Genomic DNA, 24,746 nt, shown 5'->3' on the forward strand with positions numbered 1-24,746 from the left:
AGAAAGAAAAAAATAAAATTGGGCTTTTATTTCAGAAAATTCAGGGAAGAAACAAAATATTAACAAATCTGGAAACCTTGAAAGACCTTGCAAAACCCAAATTCAGCAAGGCGCTTTCACATTCGAAGTCCCAAATTGGAGCTACTGTCTCAGAGGAACAGTGCGTTTTTGTCTCCTCCAAAACTGCTACAGAATATGAATAATTCACCATAAAAGTTAAACTTCAATGTTCAAATTCCTCAATATGCCAGAGGTTGTTACCACACAGTAACACAACACAACACCTACTGAAAGTCACCAAAATGCTAATCATGCATAATCCATCAGCTCTTGCTTGCATGCCTAGATTTTCCAAAGAGTCATCCCTCCCTCTGTTTAACAAGTACTTGAAAATAAACCTTTTGGATAGTTTACCACTTTCTCAAAATAGCAGCCTAACAAGCAGACAACAATGCTAAGATCATGGCAGGACACATGACTGCAATAAACACCTCTGATGTGAAGTGGTCCATGTCTCCTTGTGCCACCAACACTGCACAAACTCCAGCTGTCTTCATGGAAGACAGAATCCCATGTTGGCAAAACACTCACATTTCCTGATGCTAATCCCATGACCTACATTTAAAAAAAGAATCATACTGATGCAATATTTAAGCATAAAAATCTGGACTGTAACAGGTCACTTCATTAATCCTTTCTAAATGCATCTGGAAGCCATGTGCATTATTAAAAAAAAAATCATCTTAATATTCTAGGTACAGCAGAGAATTTCTGTAAAAAAGGGAAAGAACTGATATTACAAGTTTAACAGATGCCTAAAGCCAAATGCTTAAAATAACATTTTTTAAAAAGAAGGGTCTTAAGAGATCTTTGAAGTAGTTCACGAATATTAATAACTCTTGGTACTTTAGTGCCCGAGCCCAAAGATTTCCTAACTACATCTCTTCTTTTCTGTCTTCCTCTCAGAGGAATTCCCATTTAAGAGCATTTTTACACTTCCTCATAAGAAGCATGTATGGAAAGGTAACTTATTTTAAGAACAAAAATCACTGGTATTTAGTGTAAGTTTTCAACAAACTTGTATTTATTAAATCACAATAAGCCAATATTCTAGGTTTTATTCAAATTTGTCTCTATGCAGATAGTCATTCTGAACAGCAACACATTTATACATAACCTCATCAATTTTATCCAACTAGCCAGTGATGTTTTTGGCAGTCTTCCTTCCCGATCTTACAATTTAAAAAGAATGTAAAAAACACCCCAAAACAACCAGAGTAAGCACTAAACACTTAGGATCTGCTTGTGCATATATTTCGAGCTACATTTATCAAAAAAAAGTCACTGAAAATTGTCACTTTCCTAAAGTAACCCCTTATCCAAACCCAAGCAATTTTGCTGTCCCATACTACTAGACATCTCCCTTCAGACTGACAAACAAAACACAGGCAGCACTGAAGGAGAATATATTACTATTAATTAACCAACAGAGAAATGACTAAGCATTTGTTACTAGATGCTTCCATCTGCAGAGCCTTACAGTAACAGAATTGTTGTTTCTTACTTCAACTGTCATTTTTCATTGCTTCTTTCAACCCTTTTATCATGAACCTCTAGTTTTTACTGGTATTTTCACTTCATCTGCAAACCCACAAGAATCTGTGTCTACCTAAGCAGGGCAGAGCACACACGCCACAGGAATATTGCAGTCTTGCTTCAATAATTAATAATTAAAGTAAGACTGCAATATTCCTGTGATATTACCAAGTAATGCCACCGTTATCAGGATATTATCTTTTCAGAAAATGTGTGATGTCTCATGTCTATCAGCTGAATCTATAGGTTTGGGGCAGCTCACAATCCAAGCCATACAGACAACATTTTCTCCTAGAAGCCAGAAATGGAAGCACACAGCTGTAGGTGCAGTTCACAGTGTCCCAGTGTGACAAATCAGTGACAGAATCATTACACAGCAAATGAAAACACTTTACACACCTAAATACATACAGTTGTTTCTTTTTAGTAGAAGTCAACATTTAAACCATGTTTATTCAGGTATCAAAACAAGTTTTTAATCCACAATTTAAAACATGCTCTTAGTAAATTGCAATCCTATTAAGAAATGTAATTCTTGAGAATTCCCATTAAGTATCCAAATACTGTCTTTTAAAAGTCACTTCTGGGTAAGCCAATTTTCAAGTAGCCTTCAGTTCATTTTCTGTGATTTAAAAATGCTCAGGAAGTCCTCACAAAGATTGATGTATTTCTCCATCAGGATGATGTTCTGCTCAAGCTCTCCCCAAATATTTCCCAGTAGGTGCTGAGAGGAGCCCAGCATGTGGCTGGATCACACTGCACTGAATTCACAGGCAAATAAATGAATAGGGAGATGCAAAACCTGGCAGAGGCACCTCCTGTTACCAAAATCCTGAAGATTACAATGAAATCCATCAAGTGGATCAGCTGCCCTGTCAGGGATTAAAGTGTAAGAGAACAAGTAGGTTCCAAAAGCCTGGTGGGATTTCTCTCAGCTCTGCTTGCCGACACATCTGTCTTGGAATGATGTTCACCTTGTTAAAAATCATGTTCAGATATTACCAACACAATGACATCAGCAGGTACATTAAGATCTTCACTACAATATTTATTACATTAGAGGAGGAAATGGGCTATGTGATCACTTATTTACAAGACAAAAAAACCCAGAAACAAAAATAGCAGAATTGACATGAAAAATACTAATTAAAAAAAAAAAAAAGAAATCAGTAACACTCTGTGCCTGCATAAGCACAGAAAATCAGCAGAAATTCCCAATATTGTATTTTGTATTTCCATAAATTTTAGCTCCACTATTTTATCAACAGGAGCTGAATCATCCATTTCGTTCTACATATGCCAGCTAATAAAGAGTCAACTGACTCAAAGGAGAATCAGCTGCTTCCTGTCTACACCCTTTTAAAAAATACAACCAACTTCCAGAAAGCTACACTTAGCAACCCTACTTTTTACATCCTTAAAAGTAAAGCCATTAAAAACCAAGGATGAATAACCAATCAAATTGGGGTATCTCTACTCTTGATCTAAGGGAGACATTTACACATCTAAAGTGATCTTTTATGGACAACTTTGCTTCTGAAAAGCATTTCCCTCTTCTGAGCATGCAGGCACAGGCTGAGAACCTCACATGCTGCCATGTCTCACTGCACCAAGGCCCTCAGAACACTAATGAGAAACACACTGTGTTTCCAGGAGCAGCAAGATAGTCCATATTCTATCAAATCTCAATTGTGCTTCCCCACACAGATCAAAAGTTCCACCCAAAATGCCTTTCACTGTCAGGATCAAACCCTGAGAGAGCGCTTCAGAAACAGGGATTCTTCTTTCTGCTCTGCCTTGGAACGACTCAGAGAAAGCAAGCAAGCTTTTACTGTATTAAGCTTTTATAAAGTAAAAATAATAAGAAGGAAAAATCCAACTGAAGCAACAAAAGTAACCCCCATCTTAGAGTCAGGCTGGACGTGAGTTGATAACTACCTTCTCACCACAGCTGCTGTCACATCTGCCCCAACAAAAATAGGGGAGTTAAGACATTGGAACAAACCATCTGCTCCTTTGTGCCTCTGCTACACAGAGTGTACAAAGCCTCAGAGATCAGCTAAAAGCAAAATATTCATTCTTTACAACTGTGTAAAAGATCTTTATCCAAGCCCCAGCTAAAAAACAGAATACATTTAATTCACTGAAATAAGAATTCAGTATTCAAACAGCACACTGATCTTCAGTAAGAGATTAACAGAACACTGTTAGAATAAGTTTAGCTACACCATGAAAAAACAGCTGCTTTCCAGCACCAGTCTGAAGATAAGTAGTATTTCAATGGACTTTAAAATCAACAAAATATATTATATGCATATAGCAGATAAAAGATACTCAGTAGAGATTAAAATATGGCATGACTTCTCTAATCTTTTCACCCAAAACAGACTGAGCAATACTTTGTTCTCTAGCCCCAGAATCAACATACCCCATCTTTAATCAATGTGCAAGCAGCTCCATTAGTTTTGATAGCAATGATTTATGCCCTGAGTAGCTCATTGACTTCTCCCAATTGCTGTATTTTGATGTGTACTGTTTGTACAAAATAAGGTACGGAAGAACAAGAAAAGCAAGGCTGAGCCTGAAAAGTCGAGTAACGCAGGAGCCCTTGAATCCATCAGACTGAGAAGTGGTGTTTGGGAACAGACAAGGCAACAACGCTCAGTGCTGATATGAGAGTACAGCCCAGGGCCAGTATCACAGCAGAAAGCACAAAGGTACAGCAGGAAATACTCACTTTCACCCTTGGACATTCCTCTTCCCATAGGATCTGCATTAACCCTCTGAAAACTTCTGGCATTAATCTTTAAGTATCAGTTGCATTCCTGGAGATGGTATCCATCTTGTTAGGTGATCAAAATATAGAGGAATCCACGATAAATAGAAAAAAAATAAAGTAACACCAGGGAATTAACTGAGAAAGACAAAACTGAAAACATCAGAAGACAATCCCACCTATTCTATGGAAAAAAATACCTCCAAAGTGGTGCCAAACCAGCAGCCAAGAAAGTTGTTTGAGCCCTGGAGCTCCTGAGGTTCTGCCCTGATCCCAAGAGCCTCAGCACAGCCCCTCTGGATAAGCACCAGCACAGGGTGCTTGCTTGGAGCTGCTAAGTGCTCCCACCGGGTAACCGCTCTGCCCAGACCTTCCAGCCCCAGAGGCAAGATCTGCACAAGCTCCCTCCACCCTTCATCAGCTGTGAGTGTCTCAGTAGGATAAACCACAGCACTTCCTGAAGTGCTGAACTTCAGTACCTCCTGAAATGCTGAAATTTCATCTACTGTCCATAGTTAGAAGAAAGGAAGAATCTAAGTCAAACCAATTTGACCTCACTGTGCAGAGTGTCTATGATATTTGAGTTTCCACACACAAAATCCCACCTCCCCAGCACCTCAGGCACCTATTGAAGACCCCACTACTTTGTCAAGATTTAAATTTGTTAAATGGTTCCTGTTCAGTCTTATTTTCTTTGAGTACTACACAGCATTTTCAGCAGGGAACTTGCACAGTAAGTTTTCAGGCGCTGGCCAGATAATATCTGACAGCTGCAGCGAAATCCAGGACTTGGTAACCTGCAGCACAATTAAACTGCCATCAGCATCAAGCAGCCCGTTCCTGATCTTTGTACAGACACCACCTTTGTTACACAGACAGCAGCCTATCTTCAGAGTTCTGCCACTTCACAGAGAACATGCAACAGGAATATCAAACATATGCTCCAACAAAGACAGCTCCTTAATTAGTACAGTATCAGCTTATTTCAAGCACCAAAGGTTTCAGCAGACTATCACATCTACTTTGTTTTTCTAGACAAACAGAGAAAATTACCACACCAACCTCCCAACACATTTGTTAGGCTATCTGAAAAACAACAAAAAAAAACCCCCAAAGTTTTGGGAACCAAAATGATAAAATGCAAGAGGACCATAAACAGATTTCTTCTCAGCATCTTGAAGCAGGCGTAGGCCTGCTCTGTTTAGCTCTGTTACATCATTTACTGGAAACAAAACGTAGTAAGTTTTGTATCATGCAGCTATAAACTCGAGTATTTTAGATACTGAAACCTAAGTTTACTTTTTTATTTTGAGATTCAAGCATTGTTACATTCAAAACATACCTTGAACCATTTGGTGTTAGCAAAGATGTATCAGCTCAAATATTATTTAAATAAACACAACAGAACTTCACACATATGACTAAACCAGACTTTCTGCACTGGGTTTCACCACAAAGATCTTACTAGAAAATATCAGTATTGCACAAATATCAAACTAAGAAGTAAGTTCAGGGATTTCTGATCAGTGCTGTCGACAGAGTGAACATTTCTGCCTGGCCTTACAAATTTCACTACTGAAGATAACCAAGCATTAACTTTTAAGATCTCTGCATCAACAAAAAAAGGCACATTTATACCATCTTCTGTATGGTTTTACCTTGGAGCTTTGACCCACCTCCTATCCCTCATTTGTTTTGGTAAATCCCTCAAATACCTACAAAAAACTCCAAACAGTTGGACTGAATACAAAGTGGTTTGTGTGATTCCAGAGATTCAATTTCTCCAATTCCAGGAAAAAGCCTTATTTCCCACAGATTACAGAAGGGCAGCAACACCCCGAGCTTGCAAGGCACATCTGGACAGATACAAACAGGACATGTGATCTCCAACAACATCTGTAAGCTCAACATCCTGCACAGTCGCCCTCAGGAAAAGAAATCTGGGAAAATATCCCATGTTAGCACAGATGTGCCAGTGAGAAAGTCCTTACAGTAAGGAACACCCCATTAATACTGGGCATGAGTATTTCTGTTTCCATGGAAGTTAAACTCCACTTCGAAGCACACAATTAAAAATTCTTCTGTCAGATCAGGGCTGGAAATTTCAACATTTCACAAAAATAAAACAAAACCCACTCAGCTTGTCACATAACTTCGTGGTTTTGCAAGTAATTTTAGATAACCTCTATTTATTGACAGATTTTAGTACATCCTGAAATGGCAGGATAAACACAAAGCACATGTGCCTGAGAAGACTTTTAAGATGGTTCCCTAAATCTAATCCAAGCCAGGCAAAAAAGCCAGAAATGCAGTAAGAAAATCGAGATGCACAGAATGAACAGCTCACCTGTAACAGTTACACAGAAACTCTTTTTCTTTAAGAAAGAAAATAACTGGCATCAGCTGCTGTAATTAAGGTTACTGTAACAGAAGACAAAACAAGGCAGGAAGACAAGGCATCACCTTCCTGTCAGCGAAGGCCAACACCCACAGCTGTCTTTTTCAAAGTCATACAGAAAGCCTTGAAATTTCTTATTTATTCCCTCATCCCCAACACAGTTTGATTTTGCAATGAGGGTGAGCCAAATCAGCACTGATATCTGAACTGATAAAATATTCTCTAAACCTATTTTGATACACAGCATGCAGGAGTTTAGATGGAGTTGGATGGAGCTCTGAGTTTCCAGAGAGAAGTATTTTGGTTTTACTTTTTTTTTTTCCCTTTGCTGGGGGAAAAAAAGAACAAGCTTAAAATAGTGACAAAAATCTATACATAGCTTTGAATATAGGACCACGTTACATAAAGCTACAAAAAATTATCTAATCTATCTAATTACAGATAATTAATATTTTCTTTTTTTGGGGAGTGCTGGCAGGCATTACTGCAGTTTTCAAGAAGACATCAAAAATAGTCTCATCTGAAAAAAACATGATAAACATAACTGGCATGAAATTGTAGGCAAACCTTCTTCTGATCAAGGTAGAAACGCATAGAAAAAATATTTAACTGTCCACAATTGAATTAATCCTTATAACATCTAGAATGTATTTCTCTTCTAAACACAGAACCTTTAGAAATTGCAGATGACAAGCTGATATTCTACCTCATCAAATGAATATACTTATTTTTAATGAAGCAGTTTCAGACAGACTACTTACAGAAATGAATTACATTTCACATTAAAATGGCAACTAGATTTTTAACCAGCCTCTTTCCCTTCACTGTATTATCTGCTACTAATTTTTCCCTCATCAAGTTCTAAACACCACCTATGAAAAGAATTCCAAGATTTAGCCTATCTTTACCACCTTCAATTACAGAGCTACCTTACAGCCTGTCTCCTTTAAGCTCCCTCAGATCACCTTCCTCAGGTCTTCAGCCTCATTTTCACTTATCCATTATTAGGATTCCAAAATAAGACACAGCACAAGATGATCAAATTTTAACCCTTCAGTCCCACCAAATACAGAAATAACTGTAGGTCTTCCCTTCATGACAAAAATACCTTGTTTTCAACAATTCTTAATTACTGTGGAATATCTGACACAGGGAACATATTCATTAACCCCAATCCAGGTCCCCTAAACATCTGCAACACCTTCTGAAGTATTCCTATTTTAAACCTGCTGGAGGGATTTGTACTGGATTTTATCAAGACTTAAATCCAGCAATATCTCAACATTTGCTTTTTAACTGCTTTCTCAAGCCCTTATTCCTGTGTCCTGTCACACTCCCCTCCACCCCCAAATATCAATAACCAGGTCAATGCGTAACATCTGGATGTATCCTTATTTTCTGCCACTTTAGGCCAGTGCTGAAAATCCTGGAGAGAATTAAGAAGTTATTATTTCCAAGGCTCCTTACAAATTACACTTCCATAATGTCCCCAAAGAAGTATTTTTTTTGGCTAACACATAGAAAAATTCCCATGTAGGCATCTAATTCCAGCACCCCCACTAAAACTGAGCGTAAGATATACATAGCAAGCAACACCACATCTTGGCTGCTTCCAGATGGCATCCATGAATATTGTCATTACTCCCTAGCTGGGTTCAAGACAGAAAATTCCTGCATTTCTAAGAATATACCGGGCAAGGCAAACATCACCCCCTGTAACCAGTACACTCAAGCCCTCCAGACAGGCAGAAATATTCCATTATATTCCAAGAGACTAATAAATCACAACACATTCTGCACCTCTCTAATAAATGCAACGGACAAGTATTTAATACAAATGAATACTCTTACAAGATGTTAATTACAAAGAACTCATTTTAGAAGGTCAGCTGTTAAAGAAAGAGGCCAAGAAGACGTGATTTTTATGTTCATAAAATTATTTTTAAGTGTGCCTTTGTATTCCAAGGCTAACCATCTCCTTTCTCTCTACTCGGAAATCCTCTACTACTTCAATAAAAATGCAATATTCTGCCTCAAAACCTATCTTGGAGTGTCCATATTTTTGTACTAGGAAGCCTTCCACAGCAATTTACGTTGATTATTTTGGCATCTAAAGTAAAGGTACTGCTCATAGCCAGCTCAAAGCTTTTAAAAACCTCTTAATGTTCTGCTCAACTACCAGTTGGCTCAAGTATCTATGGATTCTGCATATATTTCTGTTTGGTGAAAAACAAATCCACACTCACAAAATCCCCAGCACACTGGACACCCTGTGAAGAAATAATAAATTGAGACACTATGTTAAATAGAAACATAGGGGCTTGGGGGTATTTCTGTTTTTTATCATGACCTTGGCTAATACTAGTTCCAACTTTATCAGTGGGGAGAAAAAAAACATTTTGAATGGAGTATGTATTCTTTTCATTTTCAGTCTGCACTTGAAGCAACCAAGAGACTCCCTTCAAAAAATGTCCACTTTATCTTCAGTCACATGCTTAAGAAACATTTCATTAATGCAAGCAAGCTGCTTTCAAGGTTATACTTCTTTTTTGCCACATAACCAGTGAAATCCTGTAAAAAAAAAAAAAAAAAAAAAAAAAAAAAAAGTCCCCATCAAAAATTCTGGCATGACCACAGGCATTAGAGACTCCAAAGACAACTCACCTAAGTGTAATTCAACCACTGGAATGCCCAATTTCCCATTTCAGCTTGCTCGTAACAAAGCAGCACTAAATGCCATTCCTGAGATAATACAGTGTGCCATATGGCTAAAACTGGATATTAAAATTGAGAATATCAATTACCAATCCACTAATGCTGAGAGGCAAAATCCATGGACGGTAAGAATTTAATCCAATTCAGTGCCTAGAACATGAGCTGAGCCCTATGTAGGGGAGACAAATCTACCACTGGTTTCACAGAATGCAAACAACTCCAATTTTTTATTGCAGTAACTATAAAACCAGCTGAACCTAACACTTGCTTAACATCCCTAACCACAGCTCCAGGCCTGGTAGGAATCTACAAAAACAACAAAAGTTTCAGATGAATTGGCATCTGGTTTCACAGGGATTGAGAAATCATAACTAAGTTACTATTTAAGAAGAAACAGTTTAGTTGTTTTCCACATGACCAAATCGAAGCCTCCAAAGCACCAGGAAGTTACACAGTGCAGCCAACATCTTGCTTAACTTCAGGAAAAGGCATCCTACAAACACAATATATACTTCTACGATAATTAAAGGGCCTTGAAATTGCATTAGTTGAAGGATTTTCTTATTCTAAGTAAACTCGTTTCATGGTTCAAGTTTTAAAATTTATAATAGCTGTGGAGTGTTTTCTTCTGGGATGATATAAAGAATAATGCTACACAAAATTCTATACACTCCCTGATTATACAGAACTTCATTGATTACTTACACAAGAATTCTCATTAAGTCCAAATACAGCATCTCCAAATTTCCATGAGGGATGGAGGTGATTTAAAAAACTGTTCTGCTAAGATTTCCTGTGGAATTTTAATTTACCATGTTGTCAAAGATTTCATGCTAGGATGCCTGCTACATACTGACTTAGCAGCTGCAAGGACTCAACAAGGATAAATGTAATTTATCTTACCCAAAACAGAATCTCACTTCACTCTGCTCCTTTCTGATCCCATACTAAAAAGCCAAAGTAGTAGTAACAAAAAAATTGCACAAGTAATTTCAGGTTTAACAGGACATTAACATCAAATGGAACTAACAGCTTATTGGACAGTATTCTTAATTTTAAAAAAATGTTCTTGAAACACCAAAGGAGTAAAATGCACTCAGCTAATTTCAGCTTTTTTTTAATTAAAAAAACCACCAGCACCAGAAGCCTCAACTGAAAATCAGCTCTGCTGCTTCCCAGCTTCCTTTTGCATGAGCTACAGCTGGGTTACTACAATAAACTAACAAACAACTGATTATATATTAAGTCATAGATAAACATTACTAAAATGTTTGATATTATCAAAGGTTTGGAGGTCATTTGAATACAGAAGACATAACAAGCATTTCTTATTTTTCTTGCTGGGAAGTGTATTGTTTTAAGCCTAAGTCCAGTATATCAAATATTAACCAAGCTATTTTATTCAGGCTACCAAAGTAAAGGAGCTTGGCATTATAGTGAAATATCACAAAAGTTACAAATCAAAAGTCCATTTTTCTTAAAAGGTACTAAAAACACACATAAAAGGCTTTAAAAATTTGTAATGTCATTTTGAAACAGACTACTTCTCAGACACGGAGCTGCTTTAACATCCCCCAAGCCTTTCTTATTCCCACCCATTAAAAGAACAGTTATCTAGAGGATGGCAGTAATTCTGGGTCAGCAGCAGTCTTAAAAATTGTGAGTGTTCTGAAGCAGACAGGAGACTCTTTTGTGCCACAGAAAGACACCTGTCTGCACAGGCTCTGATCTGATGATTACCTGGCCAGCACAGACCCACGGCCCAGCAGTCTTTGTATACCTGTGCTCTACAATTAAAAACTGTTTTTTAGCAACAGGCTTAATAAAAGCCAGGAACATTTTGGTGGTGTTAAGCAGGCACTGCAAGGTAAAAACGAAAATTGTGTCACTCCTTTATTCAGTTAAGAGCCTATGTGAACATTTCAATAAAACTATTTACTCCTCCCACCTAGTTCCTATCTGGAGGAGCTCACAAAAATTAAGAAAAAAACCCCACAGATTTCTCGCAGCAATCTTCCAAATGTTCCTCCTACCCCCACCCCAGAACAGAAGAAAGCAAAGAGAACGAGAAAGTAAATCTAAAACACAATTACGAAATAAGATCTAGTTTGGCAAAGCTGGGGTGAGGAGGAGTTGAAAAATGAGAGCTGCCTTGCTGCAAACGCCATCTTGTTGCAGCTACTGGGCCCAGGCACAGAGAGATCCATTCATTCACAGCAAAAAGAAAATCAAACACACACCCTGGCTAATCTGCAGCCACCAAAACAACTACACTATTATCACCCCTTCTCCTTCTCCTCTCCTCAAGCACACAAGGGAGAGAAATAAACTCTGATCTACCACATTTAGGACGGATTTAGGTATTAACATATCATCTTCGTTTCCTCACACGTATTTCACAGAGACATCGACAGCATTTTGTCTCGATTCACATCCTTGTGTCCAGATCAGCTTAAATATGGGATAAATCTCTCACGATTAGGTGCAGACATCCTACAGCAGCAAAATGTTTAATTTTTCAGTCTTAAATCACCTCTCCAAGTTGAGCCAACTATTCTCAAAAGCTGTTTCAATAATCACTTAAGCCCTACATTTACAGTCCTTTCCTCCTATTTCCTCCCGTGGAGACAATACATAATAACGTGGCAGTCGGCACATCCTAGAAAGGATGCCTGGTTTAAAACGAGTCCCAGCCATGACTTTGTTAGAGAATAATGAAATATCACATTCGTTAAAATTTCAGTTCATCTTCAGGAATGATAAATTGACATCTTGCGATAACCTCTATATCATTCTGATTTTCTTCTGGACAAGATTTTTTTCTTAACAAAACGCCTCATCTCTTTCATATTTACATGCACGGCTTTACACATCTTCATTCCCTACAAAGCTGTTAAAAATCCTACACGTCCAATATCCCTTGCATGGATTTTAAAAAAAAAAAGAAAAAAAAAAAGCTGAAAGCCTTTCGATAAAAAGCTAGGAATTGAAGTAATATTTTAAACAGCATTTCCAAGGAGAAAACTCCATCTTTCTATTGTAGCAAACACCCTCCATGATCTTCGTTATCGCTGCTACGGGCACACAAAAATATGCAGCACCATAATACATGGGGGAACTAATATGCGGTTTGAATCCATCCTCGGTTCCGGTTTTAACGAGAACAAAACCTTCCCTACCCCTCCCTCGCCCAGCACACCCAGCATGAGCCCCATCTGCGAGCCCTTGGCTGGCTGGGGGTGCTGGAAGCAGCCTTACCCTGTTTGTCTCACCCCCGGCTCCTCTTAATCAGTTTTCCACCATTACAGCAGACACACCATTGCTTCTTTTTCCCCTTGAATCTCTCTCCAAATATTCCCTCTGCCGGCTGGATCGCTCGGGAAACTCGCCTTTTGTGGCTTAAGACAAGACCCCAAAACCGTCTAGCAGAGACCACTACAGCGTAATTACAATTAAAAATGGAACCCCGCAAGATCCGAGGTCTCCTCCCTTTTCGCCTGGAAGCCTTCGAGAGGGAATCAGTCCCACCCCCACCTTTTTCCCCTCCTCCTCCAGCTACAAACACACTTCTTTTTTAGGGGAAGCTGGAGCCCCGAGGAGGTGGGAAGCGCGGGGGAGGGGGGCTATTTCCAACCCCGCCATACCGAGGGTCGCCGAGAACGGGGGCGATGAGGAGGCGGCGGCCCGGGGGGCCCCCGGTGCGGCGGCGGAAGGGGAGGACAGGGGAGGAAAGGAGAGGGAAAGGAGAAGTGCGGCAGGAGGAGGAAGCGCGGGGGAGGGGAAGGAGCGGGGCTGAGGGGGAGCCGAGGGAAGATGGCCCCGGGGTGGGGCCGGCCGGGGTTCGGCGGGCGGGAAACGCGTTCTGAAGGACCCCTGCCCTCCCCGCACCCCTCACACGGTTACCTGCCCTCCCGGCCGCTGCTCATGAACCGGGCCGGTCCGTCCGCCGCCCGCGGTCCTGCCCGCGTCCCGCCGGCCTGGGGAGGGAAGGGGGGCGGAGGAGGAGGAGGAGGCGGCGGAGGAGGAGCGGGGGAGCCGCCCGCGCTGCGCCCGGCGGGTCCCGGGGAAGGCGGCAGAGCCGAGCGGGAAGGAGGGATCCGCGGGGGAGGGGGTGTCGCTGGGTCTCGACTCCTCCTCAGCCCGCTCAGCTCCCCGCAGCCATCGGGCAGCGGCAGCCTGGGCGCGGCGAACCTCCCTCCTTCACCTCCTCCCTCCGCCCCGCCCGTGCTGCCCGCCCGGGAAACCCCGGCTCGGCTCCCGCCCCGCCCCGGCCCGCCGACCCGCGCGGTCCCGCCGCTCCCCGCCGACCCTCACCGGAGGCTCCACCGCCCCGCCCTGGCCCCGCACAGCCCCGGCCGCCGCGAGCCTCACCGGAGGCTCCGCCGCCTCCACCGGGCACCCGCCCAGCGCGGCCGGGAGGGAGGGCGGGCGGTGCGCGCTCCCGGGAGCCTCGCGGTGCGCGCTCTCGCGCGCGGGCAACGCCCTTCGGCCCCTTACGCTGGCGGCGGCCGCGCGCTTCCCTCCTCCCGCCCGCGGTCCCGCGCGCTCCCTCCCCTCAGCGAACAAAGGGCGAGGGCGGGCGGTGTACGGGGGGGTCGCGGTCGCCTCGCCGGCCCTGCAGGCCAAAAACAAGTCTGAAAGAGCCGGATGGGAGCAGAAAGACACGAAACTGAACCCACAAATGGTGTTTAAGCTCAGGGCTGGGAGAGGCAGAGCCCCCTCACCATGTCAAATGGGAGCGCTCCGGGCTGCGGAGTGTGAAAGGGCGGGAGAGAGGCCACAGGCCTTAAAATGCTGCTCACAAGAGGCTGGCAAGCAATAAATACCTTCATATCATCGTGTGAGGAGAGACTGCGGGAGCTGGGCCTGGTTAGTCTGGGAAGGGAAGGCTGAGGAGGGATCTCATTAATGAATAAAAATATCTCCCAGGGGTGACAGAGGATGGTGGCAGACTCGTCAGCGGTGCCCAGCGACAGGACGAGGAGAAATGACTGTAAACTAAACCAGAAGTTCCGCCTCAACATGAGGAAGAGCTTTTTTCCATGAGGGTGGCAGGGAGCAGCTGCTCTGGGAGGGCGTGGAGTCTCCCTTTCTGGAGACATTCCAAACCCACCTCGACACGTTCCTGCTTCATCTGCTCCCGGTGACCCTGCCTTGGCCAGGGTGATCTCCAGAGGGCCCTTCCAACCCTAAAAAAATCTGTGATTCTGTGATCTTTCCCTCAGGAACTTGACAAGTAGCAGTTCTGTAGCTTAGAACTTCTATTTTCCCAGCTTTGCTTATAAAGGTACTTACACAGCCAAAGTTTCCAGAGCGTTCTTTTCATATTCTCCTCACAGCATTCATCACTGCTCTGGAAGGGTTTGCATGAAAAGAGAAAGTAGGGAAAAAAAACCAAAAAAGAAGCATAAAAATTGCGATTTCTGTCTTGCAGGCGGGACCTCAGGCAAACCAGGCAGGAGAGATGTTACCAAAATGGAATCATTTCACACCAGAACTCGCATACTGAAACCCTAATTAATATTGAAAAGTAAGTAGAGATACAGTATTGCATCACTTTTCCTCCTGTCACTGGTCTAAATCTGTGGGTTTTTCCCAGTATATGTTTATACCTTGTTGAAAGGTGAGATTACTTGGTAACCAAAATAGGTTTATAGGAAAAAGTGAAACAACCCACAGCATTATAGCCAATTTTCAATTCAAACCTATCCAGCTCGAATACACTGTAATAAAATAAACAAAACCCCCCCACAAAGCGCAACAAAAAACAACCAAAAAAAAAGGTTAAAGAGGCCAATATTTTTTCTGCAAACTCTTCCCCTGGTAGATTCTTGCTTCTCTGGAATTTAAACCAAAGTGTTCCTTCTGTCATGCTTTCTGAAGGGAGGTGTGGTTACCTTTAATTAGAAAGAGAAAGAGCAGGTTTGCCAATTAAACTGTAGGAAAGTGGGTTGGCTATTATTCAGGTTGTCTGTTATGAAAAGCTATTAGATCCTCGTGTGGTTAAGCCTTTGCTTTATAATAATCAAATGTTTGTTTTAAAATAACCTTTATGATGCACTAAAGCTTCAATTCATCACCCTGAGATTTACAAATAACGAAATAAGAAATTTACTGAAATTAGAATAAATTATTCTTGAATTGCTGTCCCAAATTGCTAATATTCTTTCCAATAACCATGGGGAAATTTCTGTTCCACCCCTGAAATGTGGACAGGAATTATCCTATTAAAATCTCTGGAACCACATTGTATGCATGTGGGGATGTCAATGTTCTTGAGGCTAGAGATTCATCCAGCATCCCCATCTGGAAAATACTGATTAAATCTAAGTGCTTAAGGAACACCACAACTTTTACTAGATATTTGCAAGGTTGCCTACAGATTTCAAAAGCAGTTACACACAATATTTTAGTCATTAAATCTCAGGGAGATTTATAGTAGGCAAATTGCATGATTTTTAAAAATTATTTAAATATTTTTTAGTTAGAGATTGCTTTTAGTCTTAGCAGAGATTAAAATATCCTTTTGGGAATACACCATTTGTGTGGAAAAGAATGACCATTTGCCACATCAAGCAAAAAAAAGGTACTCTCCATAAAGAATTTAAAAAAAAAAAAAGAAGAAGAAGAAGAAAAATCCTTGTTTTACAAATAAAAATTTCTCAATTTTACAAGATTTTGTGGAAAATTTTCAGCTAGCACTGGATCATACAGCAAAAAATCTGTGTAATGAACAAAAATAACGTTCTGAGATTGATAGCAAATAGTAAATCACATTTTGCTTCTTTGAGAAAATAGCTGCATTGAGATTTTGTTATTGGACTAGAACAATTGTAGTGTGAATTAATTATATCATAAATTACATAATTACAAGTGTTATCATTATGAACTAATGCATGCCTTTTTCCCATTGCACGTTCTTATCATACAGATACTGCTTTTCTTCCTTATATTTCTCTTACATTCTTTTACCAATTCTAATAACTAAACATGCTTTGTTTGGTTGTTTTTTTTTTTTTTTTAATAAAATACACATTCAGATCTTATCCTCTCCTAGGAATCTCTAATTTTTTTCTTGCATTCTAATTTTTATGCATTCACTGTTTCATGAGAGCTAAAGGGAATTTCTCTCCCCAGGTCTTGTGCTCTGCCACGTCTTCAAATCCATGGAATTTGGGTAAGGAATCTGGATCAGTCAGGAGTGTTTATAGCACATTTACACACAGCTAATGCTTTCAGCACACCTAAAAATACAACTGTTGCAATAGTTCCTGTTTCTGATCCTGTGATTTAATTATATCTTATTCTCCAGTGAGAAATTTGATTGATGTACAGTTCCACTGCTATTATGGGGAGGGATCCTGAGGATTGGAAATGGTTGTTTACAGAGGGGAGGTTGTTCCAGGTGGGGTGGGTTTGGTTTGTAAATCTCACTGGACAAATCAGTTTTGCTGCATTTTAAAACCTGTCAGAAGAATCCCACCTTGCTGTGTGCAACAGGGTGGTTTATTCTGCTGTCCCGTGCTGGAAGCTACTGCACAGGCATTACCTTTATTTTTAAAATTTCTTTTTCATTTTTAATCTTAATTTTTTTTGTATGGGCACACAGATCCATAAACTGCCCTAGTTTTTAGTGTTCAGTGGACGAGTGTGCAAATCACCAGAAGTAAGTGGATTTATCAGATATAAGTTTATCTGTTTCTACACACTGCAAAAATATTGTTTGTAACTAAACTAACTGGCTGAAAATACCGTAAATACCTGAAGAACTGGTATAGATAATTAATAAAACCAATTTTTATGGTTTTTTGTTAGTCCACCTTGAAGTTACAGTTTTCCTCTTGGGTTAGAGCCACAGAAAACCTCTCTGTAAAAAGGTTGCTCCATAGTTCTCCATTGCAAAACTTCTTGCACCTTTTTCTCAATCAGCTGACATTAACCCCTTCGTAGGGAACATCCTGAGTTTAGATGAAACTTCGGGCAGTTTCACTTCATAAAGTAATTAATTTTTGCATACCGCTAACATTGTTATAATCAAAATTTACATATTGGTATCTGAGTGAAAATACTGCACAGTTTTTAAGGTAAATCAAGATGCTCCTGGTCTCTGTAAGAATAACTGTCACCATACAGGTATAATTTATGCTTTCTGAAAAAGGGTGAAAAATCAGCACTTCTCAAGATTCCATAGCTCCTCGGATGGTATAAGAATACTGCTGAAATAATAAATAATTATGGTTTGCCTCCTTTCTTTGTAACCTCAGATAAGTGTTTTAAATAGACTGACTCAAAACTCCACCTCATATTCCAGAATCACACCGGCACCATTTCCCATTCCATAACATTTTGTCTGCCTTTGTGTCCTTTGATGGCTATAAGAGTGCCTTCTGTGAACCCTGGAGAGAGCCAAGGAGACACTCACGTGATTTTGGATTAGTTTGAAGTTCTCCAATTGGTCCCTAAAGCAAAGCAGAACTCTCATTTCTCCTGACATTGCACCAAAATTAAAGGAAGCTTATACAATGTCTAAACTTCAGCTATGCTTCAATCCTGAGTCTATTCAGAACTCTTTTTTTTACTATTGTTTTATTTTTTTAAACCTTATTCAGAGCTGTTCCAAGCTGCTGTTATTTGTCACTTCTTTGACAATTGGATGACAATCATCACTGCTACCTTCTGAGGAAGGACCCAGGTAGCAGAATATCAAGATCATTCATTAGAGAAAATAAATAAGTAAAAGAAAACTGAATATAAATCCTCAGTGGGATTAGGCAGAGCAAAAAGTAGGAGTAGCTCAGTCTCCTTAGTTACATTCTGCATTCTCACAGTTTCTTTCAGTTTCCCTATTATTATGGAACAAAAGAGTTATTTTAAACGACTTCTGAGAACATTACATAAAATTAGCAAAACTGTGTTAGTCTGCAGAGAATATAATTGACAAGGTTCTAAGGTAAGGGGAACTGGTTCTGAGAGTTGAATTCATGTCAATTAGGGAAGTCCATACACCTGAGTTTTAAACTGATACAGTGGTGGAAGATGATCCCGAACTCCTTTCTTATGGTGAGGATCAGGATGGGTTATCTGTGAAATGGGTTCAAGGACAGTTAATTCAGAACCATTGGGAGACTTTGCAAGTCACTTCAAAATCCTTTGGAAAAATCCATTGCTGTGTAAGTGAAGCAGCACGGTTGTGAGGGCCCACAGCTGTCCTGGGTGTGTTCCTGGGAATGTTATATATATGTTATATATAATCATGTCTGTATATGACTGTCTTTGAAGAGCTCGTCCTCAACAGAGGCACAATAAGCTACACTGGAACAGGACACACTGGGCTACATGTCCTAAAACGCATTATCTCTAGTCCTGTTTTCTCACGAATTCCAGTCTTGTTTTCTCACAAATTCTAGTCTTGTTTTCTCACCAATTCTGGCTGGAGGTGCTTTTATTTCCAGGGAAAAACCTTGCTCCTATTGCCTTGTGACCCATTTTAAAAAATCAATGTCACAGGTATCTCTGACTTCAATGATAATACAAATTTATTCCTAGTTCCTATGTTTAGCAGAACTTGAAGCATTTTCCAAAGCAAAAAAAAGAAAAAAACATAGGAAGCTGCAGCAGAATGATGTAAAATTATTTAGCCACCAACACCCAGCAGTTTATAGAAAGAAGGGAGATGAAATATTGGGGTTGCTTGAACCTGGATCTACTGTTCCTCACAGTCAACACATGATTTTATACTGTGATACAATCCTACAGTGTGATACAGAGTTTTGTAATCTATGTGGGTACTTGTTCAACAAAATACAGAACTCCTCTGCTGGGAGTAAGCTCTGTTCTGAACTCTTCTGTTTTTTCATCTTCCAACCTTGAAACAGGTGTCTCAAGGTTGGTGTGAGCATGCTTATGCACTTAACAAACACCAATTCTCCCATTTTTTTTTTTATTCTATTTGTATAAATCCATCTTGAGAAAACCAGAAGAATAGCTTTGAGTGCTTTTTCCCTACAATCAGAATTGTATCAGAGCTCTTTTCCATGTGCTGGGGATTATTCTGGTTTTCCTTTGTACTCAGTTATCTGTTGCAAGTTTACATTTTTTGCTGTACCTTTAAACTTGCAAGCTGTAGCTTGGCTTTTAAAAGTCCTTTGGTGTTCCTGGAAAATAATATAATAGCAACAAAGGGAATTGTTATAATCATCTTAGAAATCAGATTCTGCAGCGTGTATGTACACATCTATAAACACACAACCAATTGCACACATGTAGGTCTTCCTTTAAGTAAGTAACATTTGGGTTGCATGAATGCTAATCAAGCAGTTTGAGGAAAAGCTTAAAGCCTCATATTTCCCCATTTAAAGGGACTTTCCTCAAGGGGTTCCCTGAGCAACTAACAGAAAAACAACTGGGACCCAGGAGATGCTGGGAGTTTAGAATCCACATTGAGAATTCAGCCTAGCTACTAAACTTTCCATGATGTCAGACACACCAGACCTGTGGTGAAGTTTGAGAAAGAATTTGCTTACCTTGCTGTGTGTCAGATTCCCATAGAGCTTCCATCCCGTTCTTCCATCCTTGACATAGCAGTTTGGGAAAGTGGGCACAGGTGTGTGTCCTAGGGAAGCTGCTACCAGACATTTCTGTTCTCTCAAAGAGCCTGACCTGCAGCTGAAGGAGAACTTCAGTGCTGCTGCAAGAATCCACAATCCAGAAAACAAAAATTGCAGTCATAAACCAAAAATATTCATGGTCAGGGGACTTGTACCACTGTCCTTGGAGAATCTGTGGGAAGTCAAACAAAGCCTAATTGCCTTAAAGAGGGATAAGGTGTGCTTGAAAAGGTCAGTAGTCATTAATTTAATTGCTGTAGGTAATAAAATGAATAGGTTCAGTGATGGTTACATCTTGTACTCCAAAAATAAGTACTTATTTGGGAAAATGTCCTGGGACCAAGCAAAATACAGTTCAATTTCTGCTCAGAATGAAAGAACTTGCAGCCGAGCTCTACACTTCTATCTCTGAAAGTTCATGTTCTTCGAGCAAGGGGCTGGGCTGGGTTCTAAATTTACAAAAAAGAGAACTTTCTTGTGACCTCTGGGATCTGTTACAGTAAATATCCCAAATCTCAAACCACTTGTCAGCAAAGATCCTGATTCTGTGAAACCCTTCCATGTGAGGACCTGTTACAAAAAACATGCTTATAAAATTCATGTTTCCAAGCAGCAAAACAAAACATATATAAAGTGTAACATCTCTTAAGCCACTGCTCAAGGGAACTGACAAAGTACAAACAGCCAACACAGTCTGATTTTCAGAGGCTGAATGAATGTTTTAGTAAATAAACAGCATGTGAAATTTAGTTTTTATACAATTACATATAGTGGAAAAAAATAAGCCCCTGTACATGTCTATTTTTGCTTAGTCAAGCCAAAATATTTATTGAAGAAATAATTTTGATGGGAAATATTTTTATAAACCTTAAAACACAAACAAGTTTGGACTAAGAAGTTCTAAAGAGTCAAGAAATACATTAAAAAATAGATACTCAAAGTAACATAAACCACCCCCTTTCCCCAATGATAACATTGTCATGAACAAACACAAAACTAGGAAGAAAACCCATAAAATCCCAGTGACCTCTAAAAATCTTTAACTTTTTACTCACTGAACAAACTAGTTTCAGACCTGAGAATAAAATCTACTTGTAGGTGATTATTGTGTGTTGAGATTTGATGCTTGATTAAAGACATTTTTACTCAAGAACTGTAACAGCTGGAAACCAGCTTTCATATTACACCGTGAGCAACATGAAATGCCCATTTCTCACCTCCAAAAGCTCAGCAACAGAGCCCCAGTGTTGCCAACGTGTGTTGAGGTGGAGTTGTGCTGTTCTGTTTCTGGGGTGTGTTGTGCCAATCCAATACAACATAAAGGCCATTGGGCTTTTGGGATTTCTGCCACAGTGGTGCCAGTAGGGATTTGCAGCAGAATTTTTTTTTTTTTTTTTCCTTTTCAATTTGGATTTTGGAAATTTTGCATTTGCAGCAGAAAAATCTGAATTCCAGGTTAGGGGTCCTAGACTGTAAGTAACTCAAATTTCCCACTAACTTCAGCTTTGGAACATCCTAGAAAAGATCCAGCATTATCAATATTCAATTCAGCGCTTAACTAAAATAGACAAAAAACATGGTGACAGTTCTGAATAAATGGATGGGCTTACAGCAGAACTTTGAACCTCTTAGATTACTGGGTAGTACTTCAAAGAATAGTTTTGTTTGCTTTGAATTTAAAAATAGTAATTGAATTGTTTCAGTTCTTCACATTCCCACCTTTTATTTATTTTTTTCCCCTATGGATTATGCGCTACCATCATAGCATACCTACAAATAATTTAGTTTGTAAGGGATTCAAAAAGAACACCTTAGAGAAAAAACAAACCTTGAAAAACAGATAATATCAGCACCACCTTACAGTATTAGAAATATAATACCCAAATGCACTTCTTACTATTTAGAACATGTTTAGAGTTTCATTTATTTTTACGATCAGATGAGTCAATTTCAATTTTTTTCATCTCCCCATAGTTCCATATTGGGGTTTAAAGCCTTGTAAGAAATGTAATACGAATAAAGATGAATGACATTTTCAGTACTTTTAATAAAACCTCTTTCCGCTGCCAAAATTAATGTTGGAGTCAAAGCTAAAAGCACTCTGTGGTTTTCTAATATGCACCAGTCAGCAGAAATGCATCCAGAGACATCATCCCCCTTTGGCATTTGTAATTGATGCTACTCCTATTTATTATTTATTAATCTCTCACTTTGAGCATCTGGATGTGACTGAAACTCAATGACTCTTTTGCTCTTCTGTTTTCTTGTATGAAGTAGCAGGTGACTCGTGGCTTTTAACCCCTCACCGCTGCCCCGGCCGACCTGCTGCCTTTGGCAGTGAGGTGACTCCCCTGTGTCTGTGCTTTGAGATTGTGGCGTTTTTCCAGCCTGGCGGGAGGCTGGACGTTGGGAACACGTGTCTCCTGGGAAAGCTGGCAGAGAGGAGCCAAGGGCAGTGTTCTGCTCTGTCTGCATGGGCTGCCTGAGGTTATTTTCTGCACTTGCTGAGGCTGTGCTACAGCTAAAGCCAGATCTGTGTATTTCTGTCTGGCAGTGGAGAGGAGAGGAGAGGGGGGATCTTGGGAACAAAGAGTCGATCCAGGAGGGTACCAGAGCTCCCTGCCTGTCCTGTTCCCAGTCCCACTGCCCTGAACAGTCCGTGCTGGGGCTGTCCTGGAGGGGGCTGAGCCGTGCAGGTGCTCTCCCTCTCTCACTGCAGCTCTGCGGGTGTCTGCTCCAGCTGTGCTGTGAAAGGTATTGAGGCAGGTGCTGCCTCTGTTCCTTCCCCAGTATAGCACGTTCTGTTCAGGAGAGGGGCTGGGGATGGAATAACCTCTGCTTGGTGGAGCTTAGTCACACTCTGCAAGTACAGCCTGCGGGGTTTGTTACACCAGGAGAGAATTCTTGGAGGGAACACATGCACTGTGCTCTGGTAGCAGAGCCACACATCCCAGAGAGAGCCCCACAACCAGATACCAGAACTGGAAGCATCATGAGCTGCATCAGTGCCTTGCCATACTGCAGTTTAGCCCTGCTGAGTGCCCACTCCATGGCATTTTGCTTCTGGGATGCTGGTGAGGATCTCTGCTCACAGACACACAGATCCTGTTCCTACGGACGTAGCTCAGAGATCTAATGTTTTGCAACACTCAAACATTGCCATTCTCCCAGCAAACTTCACATCGACTTCCAGTTGTAATGCTGTTCACATTTTTCCTGTTTTAGTTTGAGGCTCAAACTGGGCAATTGAACTGCCTGGCCCTTGGCCTGGAGTCTAGCAAGCTGTTTTTAAAGGACACCAAAGCCTAGATAAATATCTAGAAAGTGAAATGAGCCTGTTATAATTAGTGGTAGCTTAGGCATTGACTGGATCCAAACCTGCTTTTCCACAGTTTTTCTTACTTGGTAATTGTATCAAAGTTACGCGACGGCCAAATTTTCTGCCTTTGATTGATGCCCACTGTCATCAATAAGAATTTGACAGTGGAAATGGGGTGAATGTCACTAAGGGACACTGTATCACCCTTGTTGATTATGTTTGCTTGGGGAGTGGGTGCAGCTTCATGTGCAGGTACAAAACACAGCTCAGCAGTTGAGGATATTTTGGGATTAAGTGCTGTCACCAAGATCCACTGACCTGTGCTGCCTTCCTTGAACACTTGAGCTGAAGGTGTGGGCCATAAACTCAAACTGCTCTGCAGTCCTAAGAGTTTTCACTCTCAGTGGCAAGGCTGAAGTGAGTTCCATGCTATTCTGCATATAAGGAGGTGGAGGAAGGAAACCTGGAGAGGAAACTGAACTTCCTGTGCCAGAGATTTTATACTGGAGCCTTCCCTGAATTCAAGACAATGCAGCCACAGCTTTAGATGTGAATCACTAGAGCTCAAACACGCAGATTTGAAGAAAGACCCTTCCACATGCACACCTGTGGTTTGGGGCTCATGTCATAAAGAACAATCTGACTGATTTTTGGACCTAGCAGTTGCTTCTTCCATCCCCCACCCCATCTCCAGATGGATGAGAAACTCACTTTTTTTTTTCAGTTTCATTTCTCTGAATGTTGTTTCAGACTCAAAGGAGCCAGTTTGGGCATCAGGATTGACCACAGGCCTGTGGGTAAGTGTCTGCACAGAGATACGGAAGGAAGAGGCACCAAGAGGCCACCTGAAAGGACCAGGCCTGATCACACAAATCAAGGGGACAGGAAGAAGGGCTGTGTGTGACAGCCATCAGTTGATTAGACACATGTACACACTTGCACTTTTATGATTTATAATTATAAGTGGATGAAGAAGTCACCAGACTAATTCCATAGCTGCTCAAATTATCCTGATTTTTTGTGCTAATTACATTAACATGTGTTACCTGGCATCTTGCATGTTGATTAAAGCTTGGAGATTTTGGGGTGTAGGTTTTGTACCTAGAAGAGTGGGGTGTGTTAGGAAACCAAGAGGTAGGAATCAATGAGAAACTTGGAATTTTCATTATTATTATTCTGGCATAGCACTGAGCGGTGGGTTTGCAGTATCTCTAGCTACAATTCACGTACGATTTTTTTCATCGATAACCATTTTGTTTGAAACCTGGGGGAGGAAGGCCATGCTCTGATGAAATATGGTTTTCTTCTTGGTGACAATGTGATAAACTAGAGAAA

At 40.7% G+C, this 24,746-nt stretch overlaps 1 protein-coding gene and 1 long non-coding RNA gene across 8 annotated transcripts in view; one reads left to right on the forward strand and one right to left on the reverse strand.

Moving 5' to 3' along the window:
- Positions 1–13,695, reverse strand: part of GNB1 (G protein subunit beta 1) — a 34,910-nt gene extending 21,215 nt beyond the window's left edge. For all 6 annotated transcript variants that reach the window (XM_048326289.1, XM_048326288.1, XM_048326287.1 and 3 more), the window contains exon 1: positions 13,389–13,695. The gene's annotated coding sequence lies outside the window, so the exon portion shown is untranslated. The remainder of the gene's footprint in view (positions 1–13,388) is intronic.
- LOC125337036 lies at positions 13,042–17,790 on the forward strand. 2 transcript variants are annotated; one of them, XR_007207916.1, is made up of 3 exons: positions 13,042–13,085; positions 14,920–15,015; positions 16,623–17,790. It is a non-coding gene; the product is annotated as an uncharacterized LOC125337036 (long non-coding RNA). The 2 variants fall into 2 exon arrangements; XR_007207917.1 differs by lacking the exon at positions 13,042–13,085 and adding an exon at positions 13,863–14,354.
- The last annotated feature ends 6,956 nt before the right edge of the window (positions 17,791–24,746 follow it).

This window comes from Corvus hawaiiensis, chromosome 22 (assembly GCF_020740725.1).
Source record: "Corvus hawaiiensis isolate bCorHaw1 chromosome 22, bCorHaw1.pri.cur, whole genome shotgun sequence".
Classification (NCBI taxonomy): Eukaryota; Metazoa; Chordata; class Aves; order Passeriformes; family Corvidae; genus Corvus; species Corvus hawaiiensis.